Source organism: Grammomys surdaster, unplaced genomic scaffold (genome assembly GCF_004785775.1).
Source record: "Grammomys surdaster isolate TR1022 unplaced genomic scaffold, NIH_TR_1.0 131, whole genome shotgun sequence".
Classification (NCBI taxonomy): domain Eukaryota; kingdom Metazoa; phylum Chordata; class Mammalia; order Rodentia; family Muridae; genus Grammomys; species Grammomys surdaster.
The window spans coordinates 5,062,496-5,071,547 of NW_021604589.1; the positions used below are offsets into that span (position 1 = coordinate 5,062,496).

Sequence of the window (9,052 nt, forward strand, 5' to 3'; positions counted from 1 at the left end):
ATAAGGCCACACCTAGAGGGCCATACCTCCTAATCCCTCTCAAGTATTGCCACTCCCTGATGACCAAGCATTCAAATATATAAGCCTATGGGGACCACTCTTTGTCACACCACCACAATATATTTGCTATATTTTCCTCTTAATGTTTTAATCTATAGTGTTATATGAGCATGGAGTGTGAATCTCATCTCTGCTCTAGGAGGAGATACGAATTTATGAAGTGTCAAGAAGAGTTTAAGATTATTACCTAGAAGGCTTCCTGGTAAAGAACACAAACACAGTTCTGTCCTCTTCTTTTAAGGTTAATCCATTTGGTCCATCTCCTGGACAGGAAAGCCACCTGTGCCAGAGACTTTAGAAAATAGTATAAAGGTTCCATAAACACTCAGGCCCACAGGTTTAGCTCTTCTTGTCTATTTCCACTCTCACCCTGTGAATGTTTTCCTCCACAGTGCCATCTGGTCACTGTCCAGTCTTCAAAGTGGCTCATGTTATTCTGTAAGAAGATCTACCTGTCTTCTACCTTATGCTCTATCTCATCTGAATTCAACAGGTACTGTGAGAGTACTGGAGAGCCAAGGAGAGAGAGGAGTGGAGTTTTAATAACAATGTTAAGTCACAAGGGAGTTAAGAGATGTGCCTGACCAAAAACAGGACAAATAATCTTGCTTGTGACGGTCTTAGAACATTTATACCTGGGGAAGAAGTAAAGCTAAAATCAAAGGTCATATGCACCTTGGTTCATTGTTATTTTAACATTTTCTTGTGTGTGTGTGTGTGTGTGTGTGTGTGTGTGTGTGTGTGTGTGAGAGAGAGAGAGAGAGAGAGAGAGAGAGAGAGAGAGAGAGAGAGAGGGAGAGAGAGAGAGAGAACTGGAGAACAACATGTTCTCAGTTCCCTATTTTAACATTCTTATGTAAATGCAGACATATCCTTCATCAAAAAAAGAAACAGTTTATTCTTTAGCCAGATATTAATGACCATGGCCAGGAACAGTGATTCTGGTTGCCCTGGAAGATGTTGCACTGTAAAAGTGGTTACATGGAACTTTATCATTTATGGACAAAAAGAGTCATAGGTCAAGGCATTTATCCAATATATTGATTGGGTTCACAGGTAGATACGCTACAGAAAAGGTAGAAAACTACAGAGGGTGCCAGATGCTATCAGATGATATTCTTAGCTTTTGGGTGGGTGGAAACTAATGGTCTACTAAGAATACATTTTAAAAGTTTAGATCAGTGGTTCTCAACTTTTGAAATGCTGTAACCCTTTAGTACAGTTCCTCATGTTTTGGTGACCGCCAACCATTAAAAATTACTTTGTTGCCACGTCATAACTGTAATTTTGCTAGTTATGAATCATAATGTAAATATCTGATAAGCAGGGTATCTTGACATGTAACATCCCCCTAAAGGGGTTTTGATCTTCAGATTGAGAAACACTGGTTTAGATGGTCATAAGGATGTTAAGTCAGTGACATCATAAATTATCTTTAATGGGACAAAATAGCCCACAATAATTTGGTTCTGATCTGCAGCATTCTATCACTTTGTAATTTTGAAGTTTAGTCATCTGGCCTTGTATAGTCTTTAGCATAGGTGCAGCCTGTCTTCTTTCCTGGGTATTTTTTTATGTTTATTTGGAATATATATATATATATAAATGGTTTCCAATTTAGTGGATTTGGGGGATTCTTGAGTGTATCAATGAGTGGGTCTGTGATTCTTGTGCCCTCTCTTGGGCTCTTTTCATACTATGCTATGCTATGCTATGCTATGCTATGCTATGCTATGCTATGCTATGCTATGCTATGCTATGCTATGCTATCATAGAAGCCTATTTGTTTTCTAATGAGAGACAGAAAGGAGTGGGTACAGATGGGGCCTGTGGTTCTGGAGAAGTAGAGGACCAGGAAACCATAATAAGGATATTTTATATGAGAGAAAATCTAATTTTAATAAAAGGGACAATGGATGTTGTTTCTATATATGGTATCATCACAGTGAATTTTGTCACTCTCTGCTCAGATTCTTAACTCTTGGCTGGTAAGAACCAGTCTCAATCATGAGCAGTCCACTTTCTATATCCTTTTATTTTTCCCCTTCTATCCTCTTTCAGATGTTATGAGAATTTTTTTTTCCTGAAAGCATCTTTCAGGTGACATTAACAAACCAGTGTGAAATATTTTCCAAATCCCAAAGAATAAAAATATATCACTGTTGTTAGGGATAAAAATAATACTCTTGGTAGTACAGCTGGATATACTATAATCCTAGCACTTGGGAAATGTAAGCATGAAGATTAGGCATTCAAGGCCATCCTTGGGTGCATAGCAAGAGTTCAAGGACTACCTAGGTGTCATATTTGGGGTTTGTACTCCTGTGATGAGCACCATGACCAAAATCAACTTGAAGAGGAAGGGGTTTATTTTAGCTTACAGTTTGTAGTCCATCATCTAGGGAAGTCAGGGCAGGAACTTGATGCAGTAGCCTGGAGATTGTAACTAATGAAGATGTCATGGAGGAGCAATTTACTGGTTTCTTGTTCTGCCTACTTTCTTATAGAACCCAGAGTTACCAACACAGTGGTGTTACCACCCACAATGGCCTGAGCTCTCTCTTATCAATCATCAATCAGGAAAATGTTCCATAGGCTTGCCCACAGACCAATCTGGTGGGGGCATTTTTTAAATTGAGGTTTCCTCTTCCAAGATAACTATAGCTTGTGTCAAATTGGCATAAAACTAGCCAGCACATTGGGCTAACAAGACCTTGTCTCTCCAAATAAATAAGACTACAAATAAAAGAAGTACCTTTTGATGTTACAATACAATATTGTTATCTACAAAGTTCACACTGGAGAGCCATGCAATCAAGCTATGAAATATAACTCAAAAACAATCTCTTAAGGATTTAAGTATGCGATTTGTGTTTGGACTGTGTTTGTATCTATCTTGAGTAGAGGGATGAACACCCAGAGTCTCATGCTTGGAAGAGTTTCGTGAGCCAGGTCTAGAGTCATTTTCTGTCTATTGCTACTTCAATGCACTCACATGGCCATACTTAACTCCAAGGGCACCTGAGAAATGTTGTGTGGCTAAATGCCCAGGAGGAAGAGGACCAGAGTTTATTTAACAGCTATGCCAAGAAAATGTGATCTTCTGTCTTTCCCATTCTAGAGGCCTGTTCCCTGACAACTAATGATTCTAACTACAAAACCAAGACAGACAGGAAACTTAACTGCCAGTGCAAAACTCTTAGTGAGTTAATACATACTCAATACATACTCATACTTACTCAAGTAGGAAAACAAGAGTTGGAAATCAAAGATGTTCGAAGTTCATCCTGAGTTGGGTAACAAAACTCAAGGTAAAGATACCTGATTCATGAGTCTTGCCACTAAATCAGATTTTACTGTTACTGTCACCCAGAGACCTGTCATGTTACACCATCTAGAAACATTGACTTGTACCTTGGCTACTAAGAAATGTTTCGTTATGAAATAATTGCTTCTGCTCACTGCTGAAATGTGTGTGCATTTGTGCGCATAGGAAGCCACTCAAGTGGAGGCGATTTAATGTGATTGTAATTGCATGACTAAGCCGAGGGTGGGGCGTCACAAGACTCAGGAAAGACTGGCTTGTGTAGGAGTGGACTTGTGTAATTAAACTGAGGAAGTAGCTACCTAGACCCAAGGACAATCTGTCGAACACTTTGTGGGTAGATGTAGAAGCAGATTTTTTTTTCTTCAAAAGGGTCTAGCAAAACAGGGCAAATATATCAAACCAACGGAGTAAGGGAAAGGGAAGAACTGTTTTTCCTTTTTTTATTTTATTTTTTGCATCACAAGTAGGAGCGCCATCAGATTTCTAAAACTCTAAGATGTGTAAGATGGAGCAAGACAGGAAATCTCATGGCTTGTACCGAAATAAAATAGTAGGACTCTGGCAGTCATCTTATTTCTTCTTGTAGTGTCATATCTTGATGCTTTCTTATTGAAAGATGCCTTGGCATGAGGTGAGTTAAGCAGTCCACCTTTCCTGAAAGATAAAGTACACAATGGCAACATCTGCCATCACTCCCCTTTCAGAGAATGATGGTTTGTCAGAGGACATCAACCTGATACTCTTTGTTTCTTTCCCCCCTTTTCTTGGCTGTACTAAATGAGTAAAATACATCAAACCTCATTAAGAAGTGCCACCTTTACACTCATCCATCCATCCATCCATCCATCCATCCATCCATCCATCCATCCCAAACATAATGGAAGCTTGTTTGCTAAAGATATGTTTCAAGGCTGGGAGGGTTTTTCAGTTAGAGCACATACCCCAGGTTCTAGCTCTTGAGAAGGTCTGACATTGAAGGTGACCCTCAGTCTCCATACCAAGTTGGAATCAAACCTGGGCCACCCAATGTCCTGTCTTAAAAACACAATCAAAAGTTATATTCTGGAACATAAATTTTTAACTTGCTAAAAAAAAAATAAAATGAGTTCATCTGGATTAAGCAGGTTTTACTATTTCTGGAAGTTATTTTCTGAAGAACTAATCAATGAATGGAAAAACACTTTTAAGAAAATTATCTCCCAGGCTCTATGGAGGAAAAGAGAGGGTCTGTTTCTACATTAACTAAACTTCTAATGGTAGAAAAACGTGAAGATTATATGGGCACAAAGCTCTGGGTTTTTATTTGTTTGTTCATTTGTTTCTAGTTCTTGTTGGCTTGCTTGTAAAATACAGAGAATTGAATAGCACTTCCTTTGGGATTACATTTCATTTGATAGGTAATTCCATAATTTCTGTTTCTAGGTCTTCTGTCACATTTGGAAGCTCTTGAGGCTTGAACCTGGAAGGTGCAAGGGATATAAGTTGCAATAATGAAGACATTAAAAACAGTAAGCCTTTCTCTCCACATCCTTGCCAGCGTGTGCTATCATTGAGTTTTTGATCTTAGCCATTCTGATTGGTGTAAGGTGAAATCTCAGGATCATTTTGATTTGTATTTTTCTGATCACTAAGGACTTTGACTATTTCTTTAAGTGCTTTTCGGCCATTTGAGATTCTTCTGTTGTGAATTCTCTGTTTAGCTCTGTACCCCATTTTTAAATTGGGTTATTTGGTTTTTTGGAGGTTAACTTCTTGAGTTCTTTATATATTTTGGATATTACCCTCTGTTAGATGTAGGGTTAGTGAAGTTTTTTCCCAATCTGTAGGTTGCCAATTTGTTCTATTGATGGTGTCTTTTGCCTTACAGAAGCTTTTCAGCTTTGTCAGGTCCCACCCAACCATTCTGGAACCTCTATGGTTAAATTAGGGGAAAAACTGAAGAAGCTGAAGAGGAGACTGACCCCATAGGAAGACCAGCAGTCTCAACTTACTCAGAACCCTGGAGCTCCCAGAGACTGAGACACCAACCAGGAGCATATACAAGCCAGTCTGAGGCCCCTGGCACAAATATCGCAGAGATCTACCTGGTCAGGCCTTAAAGGTTGAAGATACACTTAATCCTCCAGAGACTTGATGCCTCAGGGAAGGGGGAGACCTGGTGGAGGGGGAGCACCCTCGCAGAGGCAACAGGGAGGAGGAATGGGATGAGGAGCTGTGGGAGAGAGGGACTGAGGGGGGCATCGATGGGAATGTAAATAAATAAAATAATAATAAAAATGGAAAACAAAACAGTAAGCCTTAAATGCAACCAGTACAGGTAATAGTAGTAAGAGAACATATTGGCCCTTTGGCAACACTATATCCCTCCCCGACAACTCATGAACATGTCCATTAGAATTTCAGTAGTTTGTTTAATGCTTGGCTCCAAGGTAGGAACTTTTTTTACACAATGTCTCATGTATCCCAGGCTGGTCTTGAATTCTCTATGTAATCAAGAATGTCCCCAAGTTTCTGATATTCCTGCAGTCACCACCAGAATGCTGAGACTACTGTTGTGCATGACCAGAGTATAAAGGGCTGGAGATTGAACCTAGGGCTTCATGCATACTAATTCAGCACAGTACCAACTGAGATACTCTCCCAGTCTCTTCGTAGAGGTTTTTCTCATTTAAAAATGTTTTATTATAATTATAGTTTTTTGAGATCATAGCATAATAACATCATTTCCTGCTTCCCTTTCCTCCCTCCAGTCCCATCCATTTACTATTCCTGTGCGCTCCTTCAAATTCATGACCTGTTTTTCTTTTATTGTTGTTTTACACACACACACACACACACACACAGAGAGAGAGAGAGAGAGAGAGAGAGAGAGAGAGAGAGAGAGAGATACAGAGAGAGAGACAGAGAGACAGAGAGAGAGAGAGAGACAGAGAGACAGAGAGACAGAGACACACAGAGAGAAAGACAGAGAAAGACAGACAGAGACAAAGAGAGACATCAAGACAGACACACACACACACACACACACACACACACACATAGTTTCAAGATTGACCATAGGGCATTGGATAACCTAACTAGTGTGCCCTTCCCTGGGGAAGAGTATTTCTCCTGCTTTCAGGAATCCTTAGCTGCCTGTAGAAGGGTAAAATCTCATGAGAGTCTCCCTTTCCAAATTAGGATGTCCTTTGGTGTTATTCTTGTTTGTTTGGATTTTGAGACAGGGTGCCACAATGGCTTTGAACTCACAGCAATCCTCCTGCTTTAGGTTCCACAAATACAAGCCAGCTAGAAAGGGGTGCCTTAATGTATTGAAAGTCATCCTGGGCCCTTGCTGGCTTCCCAGAACTGTCTTATAGTCCCCACAGTTATAAAGATCTGACTGCTACTTTCATTATTTTCGAAGAAAACCATTGTGTGTGATCTGTGCAGTTCCTGCTTCAGAAATACAGACAAAAGAGCAGAGAGAGCAATTAGAGATGGCTTTGCCTGTCAGAAGGCATCTACAACTGTAGCTTTCACATTCCCAGCGGCAGAAGCATGGAGGACACGTTTAAGGATGGCACTGCCTATAAATTGCAGTCATTTTTTGTCATGTTCACTCCTGAGATGAACAGCGAAGAAAAGCACACCCACAGCATTTGCTAAATAAGGGCCCTGGAAATTATCATGCGAACTCATCCATCTTCTCTTTCTGACGGCCGTGTGAGAGGCTCCTCGCTAATCAAGCAAACATTTGTTTTACATCATGCAGGCAGTGCCATGGAGTTCATAAAGCAGAGTGGTAAAGATTTCTCAGTCGCTTTAACATCTTTTAAAAATAGTGAATATATTACTCTATAATTTATAGCCTTAATTGTAAAAATGTTAAAAATAAGATGATTTTTTAAATCTCGTCTAAAAGGGGGTGGCAAAATAGAATTTGAGAAGAAATTCATCTGTTATTGAAGAGAAGATCTGGTTGGCTCTCCCCATGTCCTTCAACAAGGGAACACAGGCCTGTGTGGGTTCAGGAAACCCACTTGACTGAATATTACTTACTCTACATTGGAGTAGTTTTCAAAGGCAATTTCTGTATTCTGGAGACTAACTCCCTCTCTCCCCACCCCCTATAACTTCAAATCAATGTTTAATTATAGCACAAACTAGTTTTAATTTCTGTGTCTACTAGCTCCCAGGATTTAAAGACATTTGGGAATATGCCAATGATAAAAAAGATTTTCCTTCCTCCCACCTCAAGGTAAGGCTTTACTTCTATGATGATTTTGTCTCAAAGTTTTTGGCTTTCAGAGAAACCCGGTCTATGGCTTGTGTTTGTGTGTTTATTTGAAGGAAGAAGGCTAGGTGGGTAAAAGTGGACCAGCATTAGGGAGAGAATTATCCATACAAAATGTCAAATTTCAAGAATGTTCCAGGCTAGAGATGGAGCTCTATTCATAGAAAAGCTTGGGCAGCATTCATAAAACCCTCGGTTTGATTCCCCTGAACCACATGTTGTGGTAGTGCATCCTTGTAATTCTATCTCATGGGCAATGCATGCAAGATGAACAGAAGCTTAAATTCGTCCTCTGCTATGCAGTGAGTTTGAAACCAGCCTGGGTTAGAACACCTGTCTAAAACAATTACAAATACAATACTGGAATTTAACAGGGTTCTTTTGAGCAAAATAGTTTTATCAATGCTCTCTTGAGCAAACTAGTTTTTCCTAAAGTACCTACTTTTTTCCAACATAAGGTTTTTATTGATTCTTTGGGAATTTTATCATGTGCAGCACACAGCAATCACACTTATTTCCCGGTCCTTTCATGTGTACTCACCCTCCCCGCCAAACAAGTCTAATTCGCGTTATCTGTATACTCACCAGAGCATGGTCAAATTCTCAGTGGCCTGCCCCTTAGACAGAACTGAGTGGTACCCCTGCCAGAAGCCATCAATTGTGGAGAGCTAAGAGTTCTCGTCAGTGGCTTCCTGTTTAAGCTGCTACTTTGGGGTGGAGTGGGAGTTGGGGTGAAGGTAAGGGTTGTCACTTCCACGTTCCTCTTTCTCAACTATATGTCTGTAATCATTGGTATCACTGCCAAAGTAGCTTCTTGCTCTTTAGAGTCACTGGGAACATGGAACATGGCATTCCACGAGATTTCTGGTGACAGTACAGACCACTAAAATGACTCCAGGCTGCAGTGAGCCCATAGACCCAGATAGGGTCCTCAGAGGCAGCCCAAACCTTGGACATTATCATGGCCTCAGGTACAGGGTAGTCACATCAGTATGGCCCTCGGCGGCAGAATGGCTTCAGGCTGCAGCATAGACCACAGACATCTCCCCACTTGACCTTTGGTGGTAAATGAAGCAAGAGACATCAACATAGACCCCACTTCAGTAGGACTGTGGGCCCAACCATGGCCCTCAGTGGCAGTATAAATCCAAGTTTGCCTGAAGATGATCACAAAACACCCTTGATCCCTACAAGATAACTTTGAACCCTCACATCCACGAGAATGTCATATGATAGGTAAAATAAAAATCTAGTCAGCTGCACTGAGAGATGAAGTCATTCCTTTAGCATAGAATATATGAATGAGACTTCCTTCTTGCCCCTGAGTGCTCATGTGATCTTCTACAGCAGTGTTTCTTAGTCTGTTAGTCATGACCCCTTTGGGGATT

The 9,052-nt window shown here is 40.4% G+C and overlaps 1 long non-coding RNA gene across 1 annotated transcript; it reads right to left on the minus strand.

The window, feature by feature from the left end:
- Window positions 1-3,814: 3,814 nt before the first annotated feature.
- On the minus strand, window positions 3,815-8,362 carry LOC114616736. The gene is made up of 2 exons (XR_003710677.1): window positions 8,250-8,362; window positions 3,815-4,042 (listed from the first exon to the last, which is right to left on the minus strand). It is a non-coding gene; the product is annotated as an uncharacterized LOC114616736 (long non-coding RNA).
- Window positions 8,363-9,052: the final 690 nt, after the last annotated feature.